Below are 8,463 nucleotides of genomic sequence, written 5' to 3'. Positions count from 1 at the left end.
CACAACATATAACTATATCATTTTGGTGCCTTAAGAACCGAGCATGTAGTACTTCATTCTAAAAAAACAAAAAATTCTTGGCCTATAATTACTCTACTGTTAAAATCATAACATTACTTCTTATCCTAACAAATTAACACAACTAGCACTACTACAAAACTTGGAAAAATGACCCCCAATAAAAGACCACATATTTAACCAAAATGGTCTGTTTGATGTAAAAGATCCAATATTAATTATAACGGGTCTCTTATGTGTATTAAAAAAAGAGAGTGAGAAATGAGAGACCAGTTATAAATCCTAACGGGTCTCTTATTTTGTTAGGTCCCACACCTTTAATTAGAGAAGGGAATTGAAAGATCCGTTGACTAATATCAAGGGTCTCTTAGCTTTTCTCTTACTCCAGGCCTCCTCCTAGTAGAATTGGAGTCCTGACCATTTCATTTTCATCATTACTTGGCATTCACCTATTCTCTCTCTACAAAACCTCCTCCCAAGCCCAACCCAAATTAAAACCCTCGTCTTTTCCTTATGAATAAGCCGCCGTCAACTCTTCAATTCCCTTCTCCATTGAATCAATGCTCTGTCATTTTTCTCCATTAAATCGAAATACTACATTTATTCTAAGAATGGTAAAATGGGCTCTTTCTCTCCTCTTATACATGCTTGCTTTTTATCCTCTTTTTTTTCCCAATTTTGAGAAAATAGCTATTTGATATGTTTCGTCGACGGTTCAATAATAGATCTGCAAATTATGAAGAATTTTTGTCTAATTTATGACTGAAATTCTGATTAAAATTAAGGTAATCGATCTATAAACTGATTTTTTAGTTTAAATTGTCTCTATATTTGTGGTTTGATTGTTATTAAACTTTTGAATTGTATTTTATATAAAGTTTCTTATCATTCATTCGTTTCAGAATTTTCTCAATTTAATTGAACAAATTTTATGAGTTAAATGTTATGAAAAGTACATACAATTTTTTTTTTGTATTTTTTATGAATTACATATGATGCGGCTCTTAATTACATCTTATATTCAATTTTGGTTATAGTCCTATTTCGGGTCAGGTTTTCGGAGCTAATTGTTGTATTTTTTTGTTGGCGTTCTTCACCATTAAGTCTTATTATACTCAAGTGGGTAACTTACTAACTATGTTATAATTGTTTTGGATGTAATATATTGTTTTGTTAGTGAATTTGTTTTGTTTTACTTCGTATATCAATTTCATTAATCAAGATTAATTTGTCTTTTTTATTTTGTCAGGGTTTGTAAGATTTCGTCATAGAAAATTCTCAAACAGAGGAGATTGGAAATGGAGTATTCAAGCCTTGTTGTTGTATGGTGTTATTGTAATTGTAAAATTTCAGTAAATTCGTATTTTTTTTTTGCAAATTTATATTGGATTTTATTGTATCTCGCATCAATTTTAATTTAATCCGTTGCTATTTTCTGTGCTCTTTAAGTGTAATTTACAATTTATAAATAATTTGCCAATTTCTAAATAAAATTTTCAAAAATCAAATGAAATACCTCTAAAATCGTGCCAAATAAAAAACAAAAATGTTATAATTTTTTCTTAAAAAAAACTAAGAGAACAAAGAGACCAGTTATTTGACATGATAGGTCTATTCGGTACCACTTAACAGAACCTCTATCTCTAATACCAGGTTTCTTTTTCTTCAAACTTATTAAATTTATAACTCATGTAACAGACCTGACATCACTTACAACGGGTCTCTTTGTCATCAAAAACAGACCCCCACTAATGACGGGTCTACCCTAAACCGTAAACCCTAGACCCTAACCCTAAACCCTAAACCATGAACCCTAGACCCTAAACCCTAGACCATAAACCCTAAACCCTAAGTCATAATCCCTCTAAACCCTAGACCATAAACCCTAAAACCTAAGTTATAATCCCTAAACCCTAACCCCGATACCCTTAATCCTAAACCATAAAACTTAAATTAGAGTTTATAAGACAATTTTAATACAACATAAATCTTAAACCCACAACAACTATTAATACGATCGATTAACCCTAGATTGTATCTTTCGATTGATTAAATTCTAATTTGGTTAATGACATTTTAAACCCTACCTCCGATACCCTAAACCGTTAAACGTAAATCAGTACTAATAACAGAATTTCACTACAACATAAATCTTAAACCCTAAACCAACAGTAAACGATTAAGTAACCCTAGGTAATGTTGTTTGGTCATTAAACCCTTAAAAATTGTAAATCTTATTAGTTTTATAAGAATTCAACCTTGTTTGATGTGATAACATATATGTTCAACATCGATAACCCTAAACCCTAAATATTAAACCCCAAGCCATTATTAATACGACCGATAAATCCTATATTGTACTAATGAATGGTTTGATTAGTAATTTTGTATGATAAATAAACCTAGGTTAACCTAGTTTGATGTAATATCATATATGTTCAACGTAGATGATATTATTCCTAAAATAATGCCAATTTACCATACATTGTTTATTAGAGCCTATACTCTAATCCTAGACGCTTGTTTATTAAAGCAATTTCAAACCTTAAACCCTATCCACAAATCTTAAATAATGGTGACTAAAACTCAAATCCTAAACCAAAATTTACAATCGATAATCGACAACAGAAACTTTAAAATACAGATATGTTAACCTAAATTCAAATTGAGTCAATGACATTGTAAATAGTTCAATTCAAACTTAACCTTAAACAATATTTAATAACTAAAAAAACACATTATTATTAATAGCAGGTTACAGATTTCCAAAATCTAAATATGGTTATGAACTTAGCATTCATCAACAAAGCTGATCATAATTCAACAACAGTCAACATTGCACTTCAAGAATTGATGGATTTCCACCAAGGAATGATACATGCTATAGTAATATTTGCTATAATGTTTGATATAAGGATTGCCAGCTTGGATATTTTTTGCATGTAGCTGTTATCTAACTACACAACATATAACTATATCATTTTGGTGCCTTAAGAACCGAGCATGTAGTACTTCATTCTAAAAAAACAAAAAATTCTTGGCCTATAATTACTCTACTGTTAAAATCATAACATTACTTCTTATCCTAACAAATTAACACAACTAGCACTACTACAAAACTTGGAAAAATGACCCCCAATAAAAGTCCCGATATTTAACCAACATGGTCTGTTTGATGTAAAAGATCCAATATTAATTATAACGGGTCTCTTATGTGTATTAAAAAAAGAGAGTGAGAAATGAGAGACCAGTTATAAATCCTAACGGGTCTCTTATTTTGTTAGGTCCCACACCTTTAATTAGAGAAGGGAATTGAAAGATCCGTTGACTAAATATCACGGGTCTCTTAGCTTTCCTCTTACTCCTGGCCTCCTCCTAGTAGAATTGGAGTCCTGACCATTTCATTTTCATCATTACTTGGCATTCACCTATTCTCTCTCTACAAAACCTCCTCCCAAGCCCAACCCAAATTAAAACCCTCGTCTTTTCCTTATGAATAAGCCGCCGTCAACTCTTCAATTCCCTTCTCCATTGAATCAATGCTCTGTCATTTTTCTCCATTAAATCGAAATACTACATTTATTCTAAGAATGGTAAAATGGGCTCTTTCTCTCCTCTTATACATGCTTGCTTTTTATCCTCTTTTTTTTTCCCAATTTTGAGAAAATAGCTATTTGATATGTTTCGTCGACGGTTCAATAATAGATCTGCAAATTATGAAGAATTTTTGTCTAATTTATGACTGAAATTCCGATTAAAATTAAGGTAATCGATCTATAAACTGATTTTTTAGTTTAAATTGTCTCTATATTTGTGGTTTGATTGTTATTAAACTTTTGAATTGTATTTTATATAAAGTTTCTTATCATTCATTCGTTTCAGAATTTTCTCAATTTAATTGAACAAATTTTATGAGTTAAATGTTATGAATAGTACATACAATTTTTTTTTTGTATTTTTTATGAATTACATATGATGCGGCTCTTAATTACATCTTATATTCAATTTTGGTTATAGTCCTATTTTGGGTCAGGTTTTCGGAGCTAATTGTTGTATTTTTTTGTTGGCGTTCTTCACCATTAAGTCTTATTATACTCAAGTGGGTAACTTACTAACTATGTTATAATTGTTTTGGATGTAGTACATTGTTTTGTTAGTGAATTTGTTTTGTTATACTTCGTATATCAATTTCATTAATCAAGATTAATTTGTCTTTTTTTTTGTCAGGGTTTGTAAGATTTCGTCATAGAAAATTCTCAAACAGAGGAGATTGGAAATGGAGTATTCAAGCCTTGTTGTTGTATGGTGTTATTGTAATTGTAAAATTTCAGTAAATTCGTATTTTTTTTTTTGCAAATTTATATTGGATTTTATTGTATCTCGCATCAATTTTAATTTAATCCGTTGCTATTTTCTGTGCTCTTAAAGTGTAATTTACAATTTATAAATAATTTGCCAATTTCTAAATAGAATTTTCAAAAATCAAATGAAATACCTCTAAAATCGTACCAAATAAAAAACAAAAATATTATAATTTTTTCTTAAAAAAAACTAAGAGAACAAAGAGACCAGTTATTTGACATGGTAGGTCTATTCGGTACCACTTAACAGACCCTCTATCTCTAATACCAGGTTTCTTTTTCTTCAAACTTATTAAATTTATAACTCATGTAACAGACCTGACATCACTTACAACGGGTCTCTTTGTCATCAAAAACAGACCCTCACTAATGACGGGTCTCTTTACCAAACAGACCCCTGAGATAGAGACTCGTTGTGAGGCGGTCTATCAGGCATATTTCAACGGGTCTCTTTGCCAATTTTTGAAGTAGTGTAGTTTTATTTTAAACTTCTTATTCTTGGCAAAAATTGTAAATAAAAATAAATTAAAACAAACGTGCAACATGAACAAAACCGATTCGAGGCATATAATTAGGAAATTAAATATATTGACTAAGTAATCATTATTACTAATCGTTCATAATAACGAAAATATTTTATATTATTTTTTTCTGGGGGGCATTAACGAAAAGATTAGATGGTGATAAAATATATTTTTTTTAACTTAGTAACAAATTTTTATTAAATTATTAGGCATAATTATTTGTATTGTTGCTTCAAACCTTATCATTACATATGTATATGTACTATAGGTTTCTTGGGAGTACAAATCTAGATGTTAGGTCACATTGGGAGGATACCCATGGTCATAGGTTGCGCCTATGAAGAAGAAAATTCAATTGGCATACCCTTCCCTAACGTTGTATTAATTTGACAACACAAGGATTTTCTCTATACAAGAAATCTTAATGTGCTTACTTATGAAAGTACCCCTGTACGGTTTGCCTTTTCCCTTTAAGTATTTGTCTTATTTATTAGTCCTCTTTAAGGTTTATAAGGTTAAATTCTTCTTCTATTTCATTTATATTTTCTTAGTGTAAATAATTTTTAATTAAAAAAATACAAATCATCTTCAATTTGTGACAACTTCTTGGCTTTTTTGACATTAATATATATGTATCAAGAAATAATAAAAAAAAAAACATAATTGGAGGTTGCCTTTATATTTTTATTTTAATCTGGCAATCAAACAAAATTAATGTTAAGCGTAAAACAACAATATTAGTACACCATAATTGAATCATTTGCAGTTCATAGTCCCTAACCTACACTTTCTACCGAACATATACTTACAAATTTTTTCTTAACGTTGGAAAGTACCATCACTGTTGCATGTACCATCACCTATATTATGAAATCAGTTTGTTCTTTTTTTAAAAAAAAATTGTCTTTGGGTGATATGACCATTCACAAGTATATTTCATCACCTTTTATACAGCTGAATTACATGCTTAGCCAACTTTATCAAATCCTTTTCTTTTCTTTATTAATACCCGGTGGATAAAAGGGTCCATCATCTTTTTAGCCAAAACATAATATGTAATGTACATTTTACTTAGACATATCACTCTGGTTGTGAAATAATCTAACGGTTACGATTCTAAACAATAATAAATATTGAAAAATTTTGAGTAGTTGCATTTGCCATAAGATCAATAGTTTAAAAGAACTAACTAAGAAATTCCAATATTATTATAAAAAAAAAATCTTCTAATGTCGACGGTCTAACAAATTAACGGCTCCAATCATGTCTTCTACGGAGTACTATAATAACGGTTGTGATTTTTAAAAGGACATAAACAAAAACATGACCAACATGGTTAAATTGATAAATGAAGTTGTACTTGTTAATAAAATTGGTATATGAGCAGCATGTTCAAACTGATATATCCAAGTAGGGAATAACAAAATGAAAAAAAATTCAAAGAAAAAAAAATATTTTTTAATCAAAGAGATATTGAAAGCGAAATCAAAAAAATTAAAACATATATAATTCTAGTTAGGAAAATTATGGAATATAAAAATTTAAATAATTAGTTTATATTAATAAAATATGCAATTGAAATCGAAAAAAAAAAACTTAAAAAAGTTGGGGTGGGGGGGTTGTGAGGATTCAAACCGTGATGCAGGGGTGGGAAATCTATAAATAATTGCGAAATCCAGGTGGACCTTTGGGACGGTTCCTCGACTGTGGTACAATGTCCTCCAAAAAATTATTTATAAGTTTTGAAGTGGCTGGTCATGTGTTCTGACCCCATAATTATTTGTTTTACGATTTTCACATCAAGTTTAAAGGAATTTTTATAAAGATATAAACAAACATGTTTGGTGGGACTTTAAGTATTTTAAATCATAGATTTTTCTCAAATTTGATGTTTTTAAGTTTAAACTAGTGTTATAATCAACTTAAATTAAAATAACAGAAAAAATTACACAGCGGGCAGATTAAATTTTTTGTCAACAAATTAAATCAATGTGTATAATTAAATTACAATATATTGTTATTATTTAATAATGAATAGAAATTTTTTTGTAAAAGCAGTTTGAATATTTTGTCCACAAGTTAGATAGTTTTTAATTAATTAAAATGTACAAAGACATATAAATAAGATTTGGAGGGACAACAAGTCTTTTGTCATATTATGACCTATGCCTTGGGAAGTATGATAATTTGGGTCTATTTACAAGCAAATTCATTCGGATTCCCACCATATCTAATGGGTGAACAATATAATCTCACACACTAGGAAAATTTGTGGTGAGGAAAGAAAACTAATTTTAGGAGCAATGTAAGAAAATATTTATTGCTTGACTATTTTACAAGACAATACTACTTTAAAAAAAATATTACAGTAGTATTGCCTTTAAAATTTAATATTAAATCATGCCTTTAAAACTTAATATTATATTGACTTAATTTAAATATATTTGAAATAAATAAAGTTTACTTATATTTCAAAATATAACTAAATTTGTTTATAACTAAATTTCTTCTTAAATTTCAAAATACAACTACATTTGCTTATGACTAAAATTTGCTTAAAATTTCAAAATATTTTGAAATATAACTAAATTTGACTATAACTACAGTTACTTATACTTCGAAAATATAACTAATTATTTCAAATAGTTATTAAAAGAAACCGATTGAGGTTGAAATTCGAATTCCGTAAAATGAGACATTTGCTTAATAGTGAAAGCAAAACTTGGCGACCAAAATATACAAAAAGAAACTAGCAGTTATATTTTTAAATTATTTTGTTTTTTCACAATTTTTTCCATAGTGAACAATCCAAATGAATAAGAATTATCTTTAACATTGTAATGCTTTAGATTGAAAACAATTATAATTTAAATAAAATTATTGAAACAGTGACCTCTAAATTGTTACGATAAAAAAGAGAATGATTTATAAATGAGATGAATAAAAACACTAGCATTTAAATATACTAGGGTATAGAGTATGTATTGAAGCCACCTAAATAGATATTTGATACCCTGAATGTATTGTCATCTCGTACAAGAACTTTTATAAAGGCAATAATTGTACGATACACTCTCATTTTTATGTCTATTAGAGGCTTGGGAGCTGAAATTCAACAACTAAATCAACCAATTCTGGTAAGAGTGGAATAGGTAATACATGAGTATAAACTCAATTCATGGTTTTAAATTACTTGTGAATTCTATATTTGTAATAATTTTATATATACTGTGTTTAACATATAATTTTAATTTTAATTGCATATGCGAATAAGATGGCTACTTGGAATTATCCTAGCTTTGAAATAGTAGTGAACCAAACACGCAGAATAGGTGTGGTAAGTATAGATTTATTTATCTTACTTATATAACATAAATATGATAGATTAGGTATTGATATAATGTTTTGATCTGTAAATGGCAGTGAGTTTCAGCATCGTTGGGGCAGTTATTTCGTACTCACAAGGGGAACATTAATGTGTATCAAAGTCTAGGTGCTTCACCATGGAATTGTATTGTTCGAAACATAGAAATGGGGGATCAATGAAAGTATTTTATTGA

At 28.8% G+C, this 8,463-nt stretch overlaps 2 long non-coding RNA genes across 2 annotated transcripts; both read left to right on the top strand.

The window, feature by feature from the left end:
* Window positions 1-396: 396 nt before the first annotated feature.
* LOC110724940 lies at window positions 397-1,456 on the top strand. Its single transcript, XR_002512083.1, has 2 exons — window positions 397-803; window positions 1,268-1,456. It is a non-coding gene; the product is annotated as an uncharacterized LOC110724940 (long non-coding RNA).
* Window positions 1,457-3,402: 1,946 nt separating this feature from the next.
* On the top strand, window positions 3,403-4,428 carry LOC110724939. Its single transcript, XR_002512082.1, has 2 exons — window positions 3,403-3,783; window positions 4,246-4,428. It is a non-coding gene; the product is annotated as an uncharacterized LOC110724939 (long non-coding RNA).
* The last annotated feature ends 4,035 nt before the right edge of the window (window positions 4,429-8,463 follow it).

The sequence above is a fragment of the Chenopodium quinoa genome, unplaced genomic scaffold, assembly GCF_001683475.1.
Source record: "Chenopodium quinoa cultivar QQ74 unplaced genomic scaffold, ASM168347v1, whole genome shotgun sequence".
Lineage (NCBI taxonomy): Eukaryota > Viridiplantae > Streptophyta > Magnoliopsida > Caryophyllales > Amaranthaceae > Chenopodium > Chenopodium quinoa.
Note: the sequence above shows the minus strand (reverse complement) of the source record. Positions and strands in the feature narration are given on the sequence as shown.